This window comes from Protopterus annectens, chromosome 7.part0 (genome assembly GCF_019279795.1).
Source record: "Protopterus annectens isolate FY-2018-M chromosome 7.part0, PAN1.0, whole genome shotgun sequence".
Classification (NCBI taxonomy): Eukaryota; Metazoa; Chordata; order Ceratodontiformes; family Protopteridae; genus Protopterus; species Protopterus annectens.
In genome coordinates this window covers 1,064,818,602-1,064,839,532 of record NC_056739.1, presented here as the reverse complement: position 1 = coordinate 1,064,839,532, position 20,931 = coordinate 1,064,818,602, and the positions used below count along the sequence as shown (strand labels likewise).

The window sequence follows — 20,931 nt, the reverse complement described above, 5'->3', positions numbered from 1 at the left end:
TGCTTCTGATACCTTAGAAAGTACATTTGTGTAAGCATAAGCTCATACAGCTGTTGGCCATCTGTTTTGTTGACCAAAGTGTGTCAACAAGACAAATGTCAATGTATGTATGTAACCCCATATATATATATATATATATATATATATATATATATATATATATATATATATATATATATATATATATATATATATACATACACATACATACACACATACGCAGACGCACACACGCACACACACACACACAAGTACATACACACATATATAGCACCCACATAGGCACTATGCCAAAATTCAAACAAGTGGAATGGAGGGAATGTATAGTTACTGCAACACTGACCTGTTAGAACACTTACTACTACAGAAGTCTAAGTTATTAGGATTGACCATCATAGGTGGTTAGTAACATGCAGGGAGGAGGAGGAGGGAGTAAACTGAGAGCCTCTGAAAATGGTCCTATCAAAGCCTGTTCTGGACCTTGAAAAAGGAATCCAGTGTGTAACGCTGTAAAGAGGACCAAACTGCTGCCCCTAGAAAACTTCTGGAGTCCTCTCCTTTCTAGAAAGCCAAAGAAGATGCCAAAGCCCTGGTGAGCCCTACCCTGCCTGGAAGGGGCTTGTTCTGCTAGGAATAGCAAAAAGAGGCAGCCATTTCAAAATTATCTGATTTGACACTAGTCATCATTTTCTTTTAACTTCACAGGAGATAAACAACTGACTGACTTTCCTGAAGGACTGAGTTCTGTCCAAGTAGTATCTGTAGACATTCAAAGTATGAAGAATTCTTTCTCCCTTGTTTTTGGGGTATGGAAAGAAGACATGTAAACTCTGAAACCATTTTAGGCCTAAAAGAAGGATTTCTTTTCAAAGAAACCCTGTCCTTGTGAAAATGAGGTAGGGCTGACTCATGATAAAGCTTGCAGATACCCTTCTTGGTGAAGTCAGAGCAATGACCATTTTCCATGTTAAGAACCCCATAACAGTCTAATAACTGGTTTAAATAGGTCCTTCATGGAAGAAAGGGGGATTCAAGGGTAGACAAGCAGAAATGGCTGGCAAATTAATCTTGATATAGTTCTAAAAAGGCCAGAGGAAAGTAACTCACATAGATAACCAATAACCAGAGGCAACCTGGCCATAAAAGTGTCTTGATTCTTGGATTAGTAGCAACTAGAAAATCTTTTCCACATGCAAATATATGATTTCCTAGTAACATTTTTTTAGCCTCTTTCAGTACATGCTGCATATGCTCAGGGAAAAAAGTGCCTAAAATGTGTCAAAATTATATAATCCATAAATTTACCTGAAGTGTTTTTGGGTTAAGGTGCATCAAACAAAACCTGTCTTGTGTGAGTAAATGCATTCTGTGAGGAAACATGTGGTAACTGTCTTTGGCCATTTTCAAAACAAGAAAGAACCATTGTTGCCTGGATCAAAAGGAAGTCAACACCACTACCTTTGGAGAGTACTTCTGGAGCTTCAGAAAAACCCTTGGTGTCAGTGGAAAGGGTAGAAAAGCATACTGGAACATTCACATCCATGCAAATGAGAAGGTATCCATCTTCCAGGCCTGTTTGCAAGGAGTCACAGACAGGATGCAGGAAATCAAAATAGGTGAAGAGACCAGTCACCAGTGGAGTCCTCCAGGGTTCTGTGTTGGGACCTCTCCAGTTTGGCATCTACTTTTCTGAAGGAAAAGTTAATACCAATTATTTTTATATACTCACTATGTTTGCAGATGATCATAAGCGAGGAGCAGTCAGTGAATCCCTAAATGACTTGGCTATCCTGCAGCAAGGTTTGTCCCAAATAAATAACTGGTGTCAAAATCATAGACTGAAACTAAATGCCAAAAGAATGCATTACTGATTTGGGAACTTAGGTGGAGAGTGACCTAAATTTTGACCAACATGTGTCCACTGTTGTAAGATTGCACTTCTATATTGCATAGCTTATAAACAAATGGATTGTGTCTAGATCTAGGTATGCCATTGCCCCCCTTTACTCAGGCCTCATTAGGCCAGTCATTGAATACATTGCCCATTTTGACATACATTTGTCCAGGCACATGCAACAACTGGAACTCCCATAGAGACACATTACTAAAAGGATACAAGGCCTAAACAACATGTCCTACATGCTCCGACTCAAAACTCTGTCAATATACACGGTATCCTACAGACTGCTAAGAGGTGACCTGTGTCCGTCGTAAAAGGCATCCTCTGACATAATACTGATGGATTTACTCCACATCAGCAAGTCAAACAGCATCAGAAATGCTTGGTCTACAGATCTAAACTCTCCCAACATCTAAAGAATAGTTTGTCGGGGCAAATCTTCCAGAGGATACCATTACTCTGAATCAAATTCCCCATCTTCCCATCCACATAAAAGAAAGTTCATCTCTGTCTACATTCACAGCTTAGATCTATGGATGGGAAACAGAAAATGTACCCCATGACTATCACCTTTACTACGAATGGTCAGAGGGAGCTCCTAATGCTTTACTCCTTGCATGGGTCCTCACAAAATATCATGGTATGATCCCAGTTATTCTCATTAAGGGTACTATACAATTATTGACCATGGGATGGGTAAGGTCCATTTCTATCTGAATGGGATAAGTTACTTTGAGCACAAAAAGGGAAACTGGTTAAACTTAAAATGGCCCTCAATGGCAGACAGCCTAGTACTTACCTATGAACCTATGAGTCCTATAAGGGAATTTATTTAACTATCTGTTTTGAAATGAGGCAAACAGAGATGTTCCCCGCAGATGGATCAATCCCTGGTAGACCCCACAGGTGCAATTTCCATTTTAGAGGGTTTGTACTGACCCTGCTTAGAGTTAAACTGAGCTGACTTGTTATCTCCCAGTCTACCACAAAAAGTCTGCAAAAGGGGTAAGATCAGGTACCCCACCTGTCTTTTTATGTACCACATCATTGTGGTGTTGTCTGTAATAACTTGCAGAGGTCCTGGTGACCAGGAATGATTCAAGATTTTCAAAGTATTTATAACTGTCATCATCTCTTTATAACTGTCATCATCTCTTTGACACTGATGTGCTTCTGTCTGTCCTGTTTTGTTTCACAGATCTTGTGCTCTCACTCCTTTTGACACTAGCCCCCATGCAAAGTCTGAAGTATCTGTTGTGACGGACTGGAGAGGAAACAGAAGGGAAAAGGGAAGACCTGAACTGAGAGCAAGAACTTGTACAACCACCACAAAACCTCCCTTTTTAAAAATCCAAACACTAGAATCTGAAAGAATAAGAGGAGTTGATGCTGACTCCAGACTGACCTGAGGTATCACTGAATTTTTCTCATGTGAAATCTGGCCAAGGATATCAAGAAAATCATGGAGGCCATGTATCCCACAATCCTGTGGAGTTCCTTGACAGATACCAGCGATTTGGCGGAAAAGCTCAAGATGAACTCTTGGAACATCTCTGCTTTGTATGGGGAAAGAAATGCTTTTCCCAGGGTACAATCCAAAAGACATATCAGGAAAACTATTCTGAGAGAAAGAAACCCCAGACTGAGAAGGAGTTTCTGAACACTTGTCAATAACTCCTGACAACCAGAAAACGATTCTGCAAATATAATTGTCCAAATATGGAAAAATATGAATGACTTGAACTTTGCAATAAGCAACTTCTGGTGCCAGACACTTTGTGAATAACTTTGGACCAGTGGATAGTCCAAAAGGGTAAGGCAGGAGTGTTACTTGTAAGCCAGATGTAGAACATCATAATAAACATCTGAAATGTTTAATAATGGTAATGTAATGTTAAGCATTTTTAAGTCTAGTTTTACCATAAAAGCTAGTAATGGGATAAGAGGTAAGAGTGTCTGAAGGGAAAATATTTTGAACCTTGGGATCTTGATAAAATTATTGAGAAATGAGAGATCTAACACTGGTTTCCAAGTTTCTTCTTACTCCGGCACCAGAAAAATCCTTGAGTAAAATCCTTTATCCATCTGGAAAGAAGGCACTGGTTCTATGTCTCCCTGTGAAAACATTTGTTGCAGATATGGTGAAAACATAGAAATTTGGTTTACTAAGAAATGAGAAATCCCTGGAAAGGAGATAGGGAGTCCCATTGTCAACTGTGTCTCTCTTTTGTGACTTTTAGAGCCCATTTGTTTGAAATACTCTAGACACAGAGGAAGATACAGACTCAAAGAGACGGAAACATTGCCAGGGTGGAAGAGGGGGGAGAGAGCCTGAGCAGGCAGTTAGTCATTATAATTTATTGGACTGTCCTTCATTTTGAGAGGCTTTCCCTTTCTATTTTGGAGCCTCCTTGCCATGTTTTTTTTTCAATCCTGTTTACTGACACCTTGTTGTTTAAATTGCTTTTTGAAAAAATGAACTGAGGTGGAAAGAAAATAATATTTGCTTTAAAAAAGGAAAGTTGGAAGATTTGTTTCACACCTTGAATCAACTTCTCCCTTCCATCAAATCTTTTAAGAAACTCAACTGCAGAAGAGCCAATTAGCACCTCCTTGTCCAGGGGAACATTTAAACTGTCAGTCATAACATCTTCAGATAAATAATGAGACCATAATCAAATAAATCTTCTCATGACTAATCCAGAGGCACTAAAGTTGGAGACAGCAGCTGCAGCATTAGAGGAACATTTTAGGGAATGTTTAATTATAGCTGAAGCAGATAAAATAGAGACATTCAAGGAATTCTTTACCTCAGAAGAAAGATTAACAGCTAACAGTTAAGGTTTTCATCTTTTCGAAAGACAGAAGTACATGCGAGTCTGTCAATTTAAAATTCTGAAGAATACACTTTCTTCCCAAATCTGTCAAAAGCTTTCCCATCTTTGTCGGGTGTGGGGAGGGGTTAGCATTAGCAATATACATTACTGAAGCAGTTTTAGATAATGAAATCACTGCAGGGTCTGCACTGAGGTTAGTAAACATATACAGTGGATATAAAAAGTGTACATACCCCTGTTAAAATGCCAGGCTGTTGTGATATAAAAAATGAGACAACAATAAATCATTTCAAAACCTTCCCCACCTTTAATGTGACCTATAACCTGTACAATTCAATTGAAAAACAAACAAATCTGTTAGGGGGAAAAATATAAAAAATAAAAAACGTACAATAAGCTGGTTGCATAAGGGTGCACACCCTTAAATTAATACTTTGTTGAAGCACCTTTTGATTTAATTACAACATTCAGTCTTCTTAGGTAGGAGTCTATCAGCATGGCACATCTTGACTTGGCAATATTTGCCCACTCTTCCTTGCAAAATCACTCCAAATCTGTCAGATTGCGAGGGCATCTCTGTGCACACCCCTCATCAGGTCACACCACAGATTTTCTGTTGGATTTAGGTCTGGGCTCTGGCTCAGCCATTCCAAAACTTTAATTTTCTTCTGGTAAAGCCATTCTTTTGTTGATTCAGATGTATGCTTGGAGTCACTGTTGTGTTGAAAAGTGAAATTCATCCTCATCTTCAGCTTTCTAGTAGATGCCTGAAGGTTTTGGGCCAAAAGTGACTGGTATTTGGAACTGTTCATAATTCCCCCACCTTCACTAAAGCCCCAGTTCCAACTGAAGAAAAGCAACCCAAATGCAGGATACAGCCACCAGCATAATTCACTGTGGGGATGGTGTTTGTTTGGTGATGCAAAGTGCTGTTTTTGCATCAAACGTACCTTTTGGAATTATGGCCAAAAAGTTCAACCTTGGTCTCATCAGACCATAACAAATTTTACCACATGCTTTTGGGTGACTTGATGTATCGTTTTGCAAATTTTAACCGGGCCTGGATGTTTTTCTCTTTAAGACCCTACCCCATAGTCCAGAAATGGAGAATATGGGAGACTGTTGTCACATGTAGTACACAACCAGTACTTGCCAGAAATTCCTACAGCTCTTTCAGTGTTGCTGTAGGTCTCTTGGCAACCTCCCTGACCAGTTTTTGTTTTGTCTTTTCATCAATTTTGGAGGGACATCCAGTTCTTTGCAACATCACTGTTGTCCCATATTTTCTCCACTTTTTGATGACTGTCTTCACTGTGTTCCATGGTATATCCAATGCTGTGGAAATGTTTTTGTACCCTTCTCCTGACTGATACCTTTCAGCAATGAGATCCCTTTGATGCTTTGTAAGCTCTCTGCGAACCATGGCTTTTGCTGTAGCAGGCAACTGAGTAAATGTCAGGAAAATCCTACTGGGACAGATGAGCTTTATTTGGGGTTAATCAGAGACTCTTTAATTGATGGCAGGTGTGTACCCAAGAAGACTGAATGCTGTAATTAAATCAAAAGGTACTTCAACAAAGTATTAGATTAAGGATGTGCACACATGCAACCAGCTTACTGTACTTTTTTAATTTTTATATTTTCCCCTAACAGATTTGGTTGTTTTTCAATTGAATTGTACAGGTTATAGGTCACATTAAAGGTGAGAAAGGGTTTGAAATGATTTATTGTGGTCTCATTTTTTATATCACAAATAACTGGCATTTTAACAGGGGTGTATACACTTTTTATATCCACTGCATTTATGAGTTTGAGGTATCTTGTATAATCTACAAGGCTTTCTAAAGGTTTGACTGTTAGGTAAATTACAAATCATAAAAACATCCTCAAAAACAGATAAAGTAGGACAGACAGCTACAGCTTAAGGAATATCCATCTGCAACAAACAATACTTTTGTTGGGAAGTAGGAATTTTATTTTGTATCCATTGAAATACATCTTTCATTTTAGACAAAGTCTCTGTTTTTCTTGTCTTGTTCCCATAACAGGAGAGAATATTTCCCATCATGCATTGCTCTTGTGGCTAGTTTAGCATTATTAGAAAAGTACAGTTTTGTACCTACCATAAATGTAGATGTTCGAAGATCCACATTGCTGCAGTCATAACCTGTGGGTAGTCCGCTGTCCTCGGTCGGCCCGAATACCAAAGTGTTAGGCTGGCGTCGGTCATGGTCGCTCAGATCTGACGTCAGTACGCCGTGGTACTAAAGCGCATGACCGACGTCATATCCTCAGTCTTTCTTGCCCCAGATGTCAGAAGGCCCTAAAAAGAAAGGCCATAGCCAAAAAACAGAAAAACATCCAACCACCCATGTACAAACAATATTACAACCCAAACCACACAACCACCCCAAACTACAGTGAGGAAGGAGGGAGGGTAAATTGGACTGCAGCAATGTGGATCTTCGAACATCTACATTTATGGTAGGTACAAAACTGTACTATGTTCTTCATCTCACATTGCTGCAGTCATAACCTGTGGGTAGAATCCCAAAGCAAAGGTAAAGGGAGGTTGGCAAAATCATAAAGCATTGGGAGCTGCTAACATGCCCTGTAAAACTGCAGTGGCAAACCCAGCCCTAGATTTGGAATAAAGAGGGAGATGGTAATGTTTAGAAAAAGTGTGCACTGAACTCCAAGTAGCAGCCTCCAAAATATCTTTAGTAGCTACACCCCTTAAAAAAGCAGTAGAAGTGGCAGTAGCCCTAGTGGAATGAGGTCTGATTCCAGCCGGAATCTCCTTACCATGATGAGAATAACAAAAAGCAATACAATGGCCAATCCACTTAGAAATAGTTTGTTTTGAAACAGGTTTCCCCTGAGAGCCCAAAGCAAAAGAAACAAACAACTGTTGAGACTGTCTGAACCCTTTAGTTCTGCTCAAATAGTAACGCAACTGCCTCTGAATATCCAAAGAGTGCAAAATTTTCTCCCCTTTATTTTGGGGATCAGCATAAAATGTAGGCAAATGAATAGATTGGTTCAAGGCCACATTTGAAACAACTTTAGGCATAAAAGTAGGGTTAGTACGCAGGGATACCCTATCCTTATGAAAATTCAGGAAGGGTTCAACTGCCATTAGAGCCTGTAATTCAGATACCCTTCTAGCAGACGTAATGGCCAACAAAAAAGCAGTTTTCCAAGACAGAAACTTCAACTCAGTTGTAGCTGCAGGTTCAAAAGGAAGTAAAGTGAGTTTTTCCAACACAAAATTGAGATCCCAGGAAGGAGTAGGAGCTCTACATGGGGGTCTTATGTTCTTTGCCCCTGTAAGAAATTGCTTAAACAAAGGATGAGAGAATAATGGTGGGTCACAGTCATAGTGAGCAGAAATGGCTGCAGCATGAACATTTACAGAGGAGAAAGACAAACCCTTGTCTAATAATTCTGTAAGATACTGAAGTGAAACACTCAAATTAGGCACTGAAACATCAAAGCTCTTTGCTTTGCTCCAAAGAAAAAAATCTCCTCCATTTATCAGCATAAACTTTCCTTGTACTAGGCCGTCTGACCTCCAAAATGACATTCAAAACTTGTTGAGGAAGCTGCGACCCTCCAGGGTCTAGAACAGAATATGCCAGGCTGTCAGGTGCAGGGACTGTATCCTGACATTGAGGAAATGATTACCTGCCTGGGACAAAAGGTGTGGAATTGATGGCAAAGGCCAAGGAGGCTCCCGTACTAAACTCCTCAGCAGAGGGTACCAGTGCTGACGTGGCCAATCTGGAGCTATTAGAATCATGGAGGGCTAGTCCTGTCTGACCTTCAAGAGCACCTTGGGTAGGAGAGGCAGAGGAGGAAAGGCATAGACGTGAAGATTGTTCCAACTGAATGATGGAGCATCCACTTTCCAAGCTTTTGGATGAAACATCTTTGTGCAAAACTTTGGCAGCTGGAAATTTAGTGGAGAAGCGAACAGATCTATGTCTGGAGTCCCCCAAATCACTGTCAACTGTCGAAATACATGAGGATCCAACTTCCACTCGTGGGGATCCACCATCTGTCTGCTCAAAACATCCGCTAAGGAGTTCTGTGCTCCTGGCAGAAACCTTGCCTGAAGAGTGAGGTGCAAACTGAGAGCAGTCTCCCACAAAATCATAGCTTGTCTGCAAAGAGGGTACGAATGGGTTCCCCCTTGCTTGTTGATGTACCACATGACAGTTGTGTTGTCTGTTTGAATCAACACTTGTCCTGGGTGAAGTAGATCCTTGAAAGCCATCAATGCAAATTGGACTGCTAACATCTCCTTCATGTTAATATGTAAATGTTGAAGTCTGGCAGGCCGCGTGTCTTGAACCCATTTTCCATTGAGGTATGCTCCCCAAGCCTTGTCTGAAGCATCTGTCGTTAAGATCTGACTCGCCTCTGGTCGGGTCACAGAGAGTCCCTTGTTTAGGTGACATTCCTGAGCCCACCACAAAAATTCCTTTTGAATGCAAGGTATTATCTGAATGACAGTGTCCAAATCGTGGCAGTGTTGAGTCCATACACTTTTGAGATACCATTGTAGCTTCCTCATATGCAGGTTGGCATTAGGAAGCACCAGAATACAAGATGCCATGAACCCCAAGGCTTGAAGGACTGTCCTTGCAGTCAGCCTGGACCGTAGAGACAATTGCTGGAAGTAAAGGGTAAGATTTCTTTGCTTGTCCGGGGTCAAAAACGCCATCTGAGAGGCTGTATTCAGTCTCATACCCAGAAAGCACATGTCCTGAGAGGGTACAAGACTGGACTTTATTTCGTTCACAGAATACCCTAGGCACCTTAACACTGCCATAACATACTGTAGATGGTGAAGTAGCTTATCTTTGTTTTGAGCAAGAATCAGGCAATCGTCCAAATAAGGATAAATTTGTATTCCTCTTAACCTTAAGAAGGCTATCACCGGAGCCAGAACCTTTGTGAACACCCTGGGCGCAGTAGATAAGCCAAAGGGCAATGCAGAGAACTGATAATGTAAAGTCCCAGCCCGAAAGCGCAAGAATCTCCTGCAGCTGGGCCTGATAGGAATATGAAGATAAGCCTCTTTGAGATCCAGAGTTACCATCCAGTGATCTTTGCCTAGCAGAGGCAGAAGTTGTTGCAAAGTCAACATTTTGAATTTTGGAATGCCCAGGTATGTGTTGAGGATAGACAAATCCAGAATAGGCCTCCAAGTGTTTCCTTTCTTTGGTACTAGAAACAGGCGAGAATAAAATCCTAGGCCCACTTCTGACGGAGGGACCTGCTGGATAGCCCCCATTTGTAGAAGTAAAGAAATCTGTTTGTGAGCCTCCACCTTTTGCTGAGGAGGAACGTCTGGCATGCCTTTGAAAGGAGGCAATGTATGGAAATAAAACTTGTAGCCTCGGCCTATAATGTCCAACACCCATTTGTCCTGGGTGACTAAAAGCCAATTTTGCCTGAAAAGTGCCAACTTTCCTCCCAGAGGGGCTGCCAGACAGGAAGGATCTGGCAGCTGAAGATGCAGGTCATTGGGTCTGTTTACGAAAGGACTGGCCCCTGCCCTCACCTGTAGACTGTGCAGGGGATCTCCACGTCCTAGGCCTGAAAGAACCCTGAGCCTGAGCTCTGCCCCTACCATGTCTAGATCTGCCCTTAGACTGTAAATCAGAAGAAGGGTAAGCCCATCCCTTAGCAGGCCAATTTCTGCTAAACTTAGGGGGCTGCACCTGTAAAAAATCCTTAACAGTCTGCATAGACTTAGCTTTGTCTTCCATTTTCTTCAAGACTGACTCCACAGGAGAACCAAACAAAACTTCAGACTGAAGGGGAGCATCCAAAATTCGAGCTTTAACATGCTCTGACAAGTTCTGATCCTTAAGCCAAGCGTGCCTACGAATAACTGATCCAGTGGCAGCCACCCTGGAAGAAGCCTGTAAAGCATCGAAACCACACTGCAAAGAATGCTTACCCACCTGATCAGAGGCATGAACCAAATCCTGTAATTCCTTACACTCTATGCCTCTGCCAAAGCATCTACCTTAGATTTTAACTGACTAAGGAGAAAATTCTGGTACTTCAGCATATGAAACTGGCAATTCAATGCCCTCATTGCTAGAGTGGAAGAGGTATACACTTTTTTACCCCACCTATCCAAAGCTCTAGAATCTTTATCCATAGGAACTGGATTCTTTACAACAGAAGCCCTGACATCCTTAGGTCCCTGGCTAATAGTTTCTGGGTCAGCCCTTGGGCTCTTATACAAATATGTATGCGCCTCTGGCACTCTGTAATACCTGTCTGGCTTAACCGGGGCAGGAGGCAAAGAGTCTGGATTTAGGGAAGCCTCAGAGAAAACATCCTGAACAACATCCAAAACAGGAGGTATAGCCAAGGGCCTATGTTGTGGTAAAAACAAGAAATCCCTAAGCCTCTTTCGGGAATCTGAGAAATCCTGACCTTCCCATTTAAAATGCTCCCTCATAGAATGCAGGGTTTCTGAAAAAGAAAAATCCTCTGGAGGGGAAGCAGAAGGACTAGAATCCTCTGCGTCTGAATCAGAATAAGGGGGAAAATCCTGAATGTCTTCAGCCCAAGACTCTGAGTAATCTGAAGAATGTTCCAATCCTTCCACCTCTGGCTCCACCCTAGGCCTCTTATCTGGAGGGGGCATAGAACCTCTGATTAAAGTGATTAAATCTTCTGCCATTTTAAGCATGCGTTTTTTAGGTACAGAACCTGCAGAACTAGGACTGACGCCAGAGGAAGACAAACCAGGCCTGACCCTGGAAGGTACCTTAGAGACAGAAGGAGAAGGCCTAACCACCTTATGCAAAGAAGGGAGCACAGCGACCTGAGAGGCCCCATCAGCCTGACCTGACTCCTGAGAGGCCACATCTTGCAAAATTAAAGGCTTCCCCTGAGACTCAGCTGAAACCTCGGCTGGATCCACAGATTCCACCGTAGTTTCTAAAGAACCGGCGTCCGGAACGGACGACTCATCCTGCTTGGACTTTAACGATTTTTCCTTACGCTTCTTAGCGGTAGCGGGTGTCGGAGGATCCGACGGCATACTGTAATTACACCGCTTACCGAAGACAAGCCTAGCACAATCTAACCTACGTTTAATGGTGCGCTAATTAAATCTAGCACAAAAGCGACACCCGACTACGTCGTGCTCAGGCCCCAAGCAAGGAATACAGAGAGAGTGGTAATCCCTATGAGGTATCTGTTTCCCACAAGAAATACAATTATTCACTTTTTCTGACATCCGGATTTAACTGAGGCAAGAAAAGACAAAAAAGGTTAGCTTGCCTGGCAACTAACAGAAGTGGAGAAACCAAGTTGTTAGCTTGAGAGTGGACAGATTCAGGTGGCTCGACCCTTGGGGGTGAAAAATCAGATCTAGAAGAGGGTCCAGAATCCACAGTGGGTATACTAGGTGAGGCTGAAGGAGGGGGAACCAAACGTGTCAAGGCCAGAACTAGGCTATGAGTATCACCTTTGCATCTCAACCAAAGAGCTTTTTTTAGGAACTGTGGGATAAGCAGGATGGGGGGATAAGCATAAAGAAGTCCTGTGGGCCAATCATGGATCAGAGCGCCCCTCAGGGAATCCCCCTCCAGGGGGAACAGGGCAAAATAGCTGCTGCACTTGTTGTTCAATGGGGAGGCAAATAGATCGCAGCAAGGCTGGCCCCAATGGCTGAAGATTTCTGTCGCCACCTCAGGATTGAGGGACCACTTGTGAGGCAGGAGGATGCATCTGCTCAGTTTGTCCACAATTACGCTGGAGTTCACCGAAATATCCGTTGCTATCAGAAAGTGGTCGGAAGCTACCGCCCACTGCCAGATTCTCATGGCCTCTCAATACAGGGGGTAGGACTTGGTTCCTCCTTGCTTGTTGATATACCAGACCACTGATATACTGTCTGACTGAATTTCCAGTTGTCCCAGAAGGGAGAACCAGGTGGAATGCCTGCAACGCTGACAGCACTCCTCTCAGTTCTAGAATGCTGATATGCAGGTTGGCTTCTAGGATGGACCATGCACCCTGGACTGTCTTTTCGTGGAAATGCCCCCCCCCCCACCCGATCAGGGAAGCATCGGTGGTCACAATGTCCTTGGGCTGAGGAGACTGGAATGGGCGACTCCAAAGTTCTGCATCTGGCCTGATCCACCAAAGAAGGTCCTGCTTGCAGGAGTTGGTTATATAAATCCGGAAACTGAGAGAGTGGTAGTTTGGGAACCACTGCGAAAGAAGTAGCCATTGCAGAATTTGCATGTGTAGCTTCGCAAGGGACACTATCGGAATTGAAGATGCCATAGAATCTAGGGTCTGAAGAACCTCCCTTGCTGACACTTTTGTTTGACAGAGTATCACCCGGAGCTGAAGCCTCAATCGCTGGAGTCTGTGGGTTGGGAGCGACACTAGACAGGACCGGTTATTGAACACACTGCTCCAATGAATTATATTGCTGTGTAGGAGCAAGGTTTGATTTCTCCCAGTGTACTGTTATTCCCAGAGTTTTGCCAGGGAGGGAGTGTAAAGCAGGGCTGATACCAGCAGATGCTTGGTGGGGGTGGTGAGGAGACAATCGTCCAAATATGGAAACACTCGGAATCCTTGTAGTCTCAAATGAGCTGTGACCAGTGCCATACATTTTGTGAACACTCTGGGGGCTGTAGAGAGACCGAATGGCAGGGCACAAAACTGATAGTGACTGGCTCCCAGCTGGAAGCGAAGCAGACTCCTGGAGGATTTGTCCATCTTGATGTGGTAATACGCATCCAGGAGATCTATTGAGCACATCCAATCACCTTGCATTAAAAAAGGGAGAATGGACTGAACCATGACCATCCGGAATTTGGTTTGGGTGACAGACTTGTTCAAGCTGCTCAGATCCAGAATGGGTCTCCAGTCCCCTGTCTTTTTTGGCAACAAAATAAAATCGTGAGTAGAAACTGGATCCACATTGATCTGGTGGGACTGGTTGGATGATTCTTTTTTGAGACAGCTTTTTTATTTCTGAAGACGCATCTTCCCTTTGACTGGGTGGAACATCGGGAAGCTTTTCTGGAAGTGTTGGTTGACAAGAAAGGGGAATGGTGTAACCTCTGGTGATTATACTCTGCATTCAATGATCGGTGGTAATAGAGTGCTAGGCAGCTTGGTGCAGAAAAAAACGACCCCAACTGCTTCCAGAGGTAAGCAATCGGGCTGCTCTTCAGGAGTGCTGGTAAGGCTGTCCAGAGAAGGAATCCCTGGAGCCCTGGTTACGAGGACCCCCTTTGCCCCTGTAGGGGCATCTTCCAGAGCTGTTACCCCCTCTGCCTTTGGGGGTATCATCACCACATACGGCATGGAAAGGACCCTGAGATTTTTTGTGCCACATTTTCCCACTTCTCTGATTCCTGGAAAAGGAACGGTAAGGGTTGGAAAACCGTAGGCCTATGTCAGACAAGGTCTTGCCATAATGCTTGCACCTGGCTAGCATGTCCTTCACCTTGGAGCCAAAAAGGGACAATTCTTCGAAGGGAGCATTCAGAAAGGAAGACTTGAAGGGATCCGCAAGATCACAAATGCGCATCCAGGCATGACGTTTCATGACAATACCCGAACCCGCTGCTCTAGCCACCCCTTCAGTTGCATGTGATAGAAACCTCATGGATGAGTTGGAAATCGATTCCAGGGTTGCGAGCTGCAAGGCAACTTTGTCCCTTACCTCATCAGACACCTTTCCTGTGAGTGTTCCAGAGAGTTTGGAGATCAAGTCCCTCTGGAGCCTCATAAAATGTGCCAGATAGTTCAGAGACCATATGGCAAAGGTCACTGATGCATAAACTCACTTCTCAAGTCTGTCCACTGCCTGGGACTCTCTGTTGGTCAGGTGGACAGCAGGACTCTCCTCTACCAAGTCCTTTTTCGTGGCCGCCACCACCATAGCGTTGACTGGCAACCGTCTGGACCAATGCGCATTCTCCTTGGGTGGGAAAAGAATTTTGTCAGGTCTCCAAGGGATCACCTCAATGGAATCAGGGTTCTTCCAAGTGCGCTGCACAACGAGCTGGAAGAGCTTGTCGGCAGTCAGGGTCACCCAAGAGGTAGATGGCCGGGTGTGAAAAGTCTGCAGGAACACGGACTTCTCAGATGAAGGGTTGGAGGGGTTCCAGTCACCCCTCTGTTTCAGCATTTCAAGGATTTCTCCAAAGGAGACATCATCAGGAGATGACCATGGGGACCCTTCACCATCATCATAATCCGTGTCTTCCGTTAGAGACTCCTCGGGGAAGACTACGTGCTTCCTCTTGCACAATCTCTTCTGAGGGGGTTCCTCAGTGGAGGCCTCTGAGGAAGACTCGGAAGAGTGGGTACCTCAAAAAGGGGTGTCCTGTGGCATCTCTTCCCAGAGCCCCGGGGAGGTGGTCTATGGCAGCTGTAGCTCAGGGGGTGACAACTGGGGTTACGACGCCAATGGAGTGCTTCCAGAAGTAAGAGCCCTCTCCATCCCACTGAAAGCAGGTCCTCCCAAAGAGGTATGGGATCCCGGAACCAAGAAAGACAACTTCAGGACCGGGGTCACACCCCACTCTGACAAACCTGCCACCACAGATGGAGCCTCAAGCAGGATCGGTGCAGACGAGACAACCGGCACTAAGAACGGAACCAAAGGCATACCCAGAACCATGCCCTGAGCTGAGCAGTCCACCCCCCCCAATCCCAAGACTGAAGCAGGACTAGTTCTGCAGGAACCGAGGACGAAAGGGGCAAACCCGGAGCCTGTGTGAGGTCTACTATAGGCACCAAAGTGGTGGGTTCCGAGAAGGACATTGGAGCAGAAAGCTTCAAAACCAGAATGGTTGAAGGAGGAGAGTAAGATGGAGTCCGTGGAGAAACCAACCCAAGTCCTGTAGGCGGATGGGTCTTAGAAGGTGTGGGTATCCCACTGGCTGCCAACAGCTGGTCCACAAGATGTACCACATCAAGCTCTGACAGGCTCCTGGTGGATCTAGTGGATACTCCGGACAGGGAGTCAGGTCGATCAATGAACAGGCTATACGTCTGACCCAGGAAAGTGTGTATGGATGGAGAGTATGGGGTCCATGGTGCAAGGTCTACCGGCACTGATGTCTCAAGTGTCGAGACCAGGATCAAAGGGGTCAACTTCAGTTTGGTGGAAACAACGCTCAATGCCAAAGGGGCACTTGGAGCTGGAATGGAGGGTTCCAATGTCATATCAGAAGTAGGCACCAAAGGCATACATTCAGCCAGAGTGGCCACTGGTGCCGAAGTTGTAGCAGACATGGTGGGGGGTCTGTTGTCGGTGATGGAGGCAGAATCGGAGGCAAAGCTGGCACCGATATCGTAAGTTTTGAAGTGTTCGGATCTGACAAGGGCACTACTGACAAGGCCGATTTATGCTCCGAGGACAACTTTGGAACTTTTGGCTTCACAGGCTTATCTTGATCACCTGAGGGTGAAGAGGGAACCAAGTGGGACCTCTTTTTGTCTTTAGTAGGAGGGGTTGACACCTCCATCGCAGAAATGGCCTCTGAAAAGGGAGACTTAACTAACTCTTTCAGTATCAATTTATTCTTGAGCTCACTCAGAGTACGTTGACTGAAGCTTTGACAAATGCCACAGGGAGGCTGCACTGAAAGATGGGGCACCCCCAAACAATATACACAGTCATCATGAGAGTCGTTATGAGGTAACTTCCCATTACACATAATACAGTGCTTAAACCCTGAAGTACCCTTTTTTTCCTGACATCTTGAAAGAGAGCCACAACAAGCTGGCACTTCAAAAACAAAGTCAAAACAAGTCTGTTTTAGCAATTCAGACAGAGTTCAAAACCACACAGAATTACAGATATACATATAACAGAAATTTATTATTGAAAGGCACTAACAGGTTAGGAAGGAAGGAGGAATACCAACTATGGTATTGGAGGAATACCACAAGGGTAAGGAGAGAGGGCCTTACCAACAATGGTACTTGAAAGTTTACCAACAGGTAGAAAAAGGAAAAAAGAACAAGCTCTAATTGTAATTTAACACAAGAAAGGTTAACGCTCAATAAAGGAAGAAATCTCAATGAGTTTTTCACACAAAATATCAAAAAAGTTTTCACTTAGCTGAGAGATCGGCTGAAACGTGGCTTTATGGCTACGTGACAAACAAGATCTGGGGTAACAAGAAGAGGGGCATTCTTTGTAGAAGCTTAGCTCGAGAATTTTTTTGGCTAGTGCGAGCTTGGAACTGAATCCATCAGTGATGAATGGAAAGAAGATTAACAACATCGGATCAATATCTTTAACAAAGACCTTTTGCAAGCAAACTCTTCTATACTCTACATACGTCTAAACATGAACTTCCACAGAAAACAGTGGCAGTTAAACAGTATAAAAGCTACTGGACTATGCCAGCTCTTTTCCATTTGATTACAGTCATGTGCCTAGCTAATCTAGTTGGGACTGGATAAAAAGAAGACATGTTCTTCTAATATGCAAATCTTACTAGAGTCACAGAATAAGGGTCTGCAGACAAAAGGGCTTGGAGGCCAGGCAAGGCCAAGCATGCCCTAAAATTCTTAAACTCTCTCTTAGGCAAAGCCTCAAAGAACAGAGGAGAACTAGAAGCTTTCTAGAAGACATCCGCCATGCAGGGATCAAAGGAGGGAAAGAAAAACAGCTGTTTGGGTCACTGTATATGTTCGACATCAGAGGAAACAAACTGATCTGACACAGACAGGTCAGACTTCTCAGACACAAGATCCTCTTCAAATAGACTATCCTTAGCAGACAGACTCGGGTTGGAAGCACCTGCATTACTAAAACCTGTGTATGCACGCTGTAAATAACTGTCCGAGACAAGGATCTATCCACAGTCACCATCTCAGGTGGGAAACCAGTCAGAGATTGTTGCTCCAGCATGTGAAGGGCCATCTGTCTCTTTTTAGCATAAACTACACTACACTACACTAGGGGGAGAATCACAGGGGTAAAAGTATCAGTAGTGGCAACAAAGTCTGCTCCCCTGATTTCCCCTGTGACTAAAGGGTTTGATTCTCCTATACCTGAAACAAGCAATGGTACAGCCATAGAGGATGTGTCTGACTCTCTTGTCATGCACAGTTGTAATATTACGATCACTCCAGAGGACCTACAGATAACAGAAGGTGAGTGGTCCAATAGCCTGCCCAAAGCTAGAGCTACTGTAGTCATAAGCCATAGATTGAGGCATATTTTTTATTTATTCTTTTTTAGCTCAGCTGAGGAAGATGGCATGGAGCATGGGTTCTGAGTTCATCATGTCAGGTGACAAGAAACTAGCCAGCTCAATACAAAATACTGGCTTCATGGTCAGCCCAGTAAGCAGAGGGACAAATCACATTATTCTCCCTCTAAATAGCAATCTAAAGACTGTTTCTGCAGCAATATTATTATGAATACTGCACTAAGAAAATGAGAATATTTTCAGTAACACTGTTCAAAGTGCAAAATACATGCACACAAGTCCCCCAATTTTGTAAAAAAAAAAGAAGGCAAATTTCAGTCCAAATGAATGGTTGCAGCCTAAAACAGTATTAGACAAGAAATAAATCATAAACTGATAAAAAAATCCTGCCAGAAATGTTTAGCATACAAAATGGTTCCAAAAGTAATCTGAAGTCTCTATCAGCAGAAGTCACTACTTTAAAGACTGCACTGAATAAAATGAAAGTTTCAATAACATAGCTTCAAGCATAAAATACGTGTGCAAAAGTCCCCTAATTTTATAAAAAATGTGCAAGTTTCAGTCAAAATGAATGGATACAACCTAAAACAGTATAAGAAAAAAAGATGAATTGTAAACTGATAAAAAATTCTTGTCAGAAATGTTTAACTTAAAAAACTGCAATTTAAACAAAAAAAAAATCATTTAAAATAAAAGTTTCAGGGGGGAGGCTTGCCCCTTCTGCAAAAATAAGTTTTAAGGAGAAAAACAATTTTTGGGATCTGCTCTTCTCCTGTCTTTTTTTTATGCCTGTTGGCAATCTGCATTACGAGTGCCAACATTTCATTTCAATAGGGAGCCATGACTGACCCTTCTCACTCATAGACAGCCAGTAGGACAAGATCTGAGCTTGGACTGACTGCCAGAAGGAGGGTGGAAAGGTGCTTTTACCCATATGCCAGCAAGGCAGTGTGTTTGGTGAACAACATACAAACCCCATAAAGGCATTGGCTAGAGACCAGGACTGAATCCCAAGTCCTGAAGCTATGAGGCAGAAATCTTACCACTGAGCCACTGTGCTGTCTAAACATACATATAGATACACATGCAAATGCAAGCAGAAGACACTTGGTCTGTACAAATGCATCCTATAGTTGTCAAAATACTCTGTTAATTCTATGTCCAGCTGAAAACCCAAACAGATTTGATTTTTTTTTTAATTTTTTTTTCTTTATCTAAGTGATTTTTCTCCTACATGCCTGATGACCACCAAGATGCTGCTGTGGCCACCTATTCATTCCTCAATGGGGCGAGAGCTCCAGTGCCTATTTGTTCCCTTGTAGTGCCAGAGAATCTGAGGCCCATTCATTTCTGTATCAGGCAAACGCAGTTTGTGATATAGCAATCAACTAGGCAGCCGTGACAGGATTTTTGTATAAATTCTTAAGCCTATCCAATTGGTGGTTATGCAGGAATCCACATCACTGCTGGTGCTATCAGTGCTCCATACTGGAGCGTACACAATCCCTTTTGCACCCTGACAGAGATCCTGACATTCCAGCTTATATAGCAATGTCCCCACCACAATTTTGGCCATAAATGGCAAGGACCAGCCTCTGCCTACACTAGCAGTGGAACTGTCAAAAGTTAGGGAGCCACCAAATCCTTTTTCCTGTAAAGGCATGCCAGCAAAAAAAAAAAAAAACATGCCCTCTCCATGCCCAGCTGTTCTGGCACTTAAGCTACTAATGAAACATAGGTCAGCAGGTGCTTCTTCACGGCTTATCAGGGCTCTATCCCTCTGTGTCACACAGCCAGGCTTGTACTGATTAGTTCTTCACTACCCTTTCTGTCAGCCCTTTTAATCTACACTATTCCTGTCTGTGAAACAGCATTTCGTCATGTTTAAGCTGAGGTTTTCCTGTGCTGTTTAGAGAACATGCTTCTCCTACAAATCTCACATTTCCTTTTAGATCTATTCATTCAGAAGTCCTCAGAAGAGTTCTGCAGACCAAATCATGTCCCATCCTTTTTTCTTCCTCTACAGAGTACATCCACAGCCTGTCCAGTTTCTCTTCATATGTGCTCCCTTTTATTTAACAGCCATCATGGTAGCTTTTCTTTTGCAACCTCTCTGATAGTCTCACAATCTTCTCCCCATATAATTTACAGAAATTAGTGTAATATTTCAGCTGTGGTCTAACCAGATAGCTAGACAGCAGAATTACACCTTATACCCAAAGTACTAGTCTATGGAGACGTAACCCATCATTTTAGTGGCCTTGGCCACTGCTGTCTCTTTATGGCTCTGGTGATTCATCTAGTTGTAAATTTTGGCCTACATTATTTTTCCTGCTTATTTTAGATATATAAATAGGTCAAAGAGAGAAAGGATGTTTTGCAGCAACCCCAAGAACCTAAGATGAAATCTGATAGGCAGAAAGACAGACAAGGATGTAACATAAAATCTTGAACCAGTACATGAGGATAACACACAGATGGATTCTTACAGCCAAAAGATTAGAAAAGGAAAGAAGAAAACAGATATGGGGATGAGACAAATGTTTTGCGAGTATGAATGGACTAAGACTCAATGGCAAAAGAGTTGGGAGGGGGAGCATTTTGTGGCAAGAATCTCAAAGGCATATGGGAGTTTTGTATATGGAGATAAAGGAAGGAAACTGTAAGAAAGTGAAATGAGGAATATATAATTTTAATGTGAGCAGTAAAGACAAATATGGCTATGAACTGGGAAGGGGACCAAAAAAAAAAAAAACACAGAGTTTCTGAACATAAGAAGGAAGATGATAAGATGGTGGGTGGGGTGGTGTGGATTAAAAAAGTACAAAGGGAATGGAAACATGTTTTCCACCCTATACTATGTACTATACAAAATCTAGAGTTCTGAGTTAGATGTTAAGGGATCACCTACTGCTTAAAGTTATGATGCAAACAGTAAGGAATAAATGGAAAT

The 20,931-nt window shown here is 43.1% G+C and overlaps 1 protein-coding gene across 3 annotated transcripts in view; it reads right to left on the bottom strand.

Annotated features, from left to right (window-relative positions):
• Nucleotides 1-20,931, bottom strand: part of FBN1 (fibrillin 1) — a 4,097,759-nt gene that overhangs the window by 1,576,264 nt on the left and 2,500,564 nt on the right. The gene's annotated exons all lie outside the window — the stretch shown is intronic.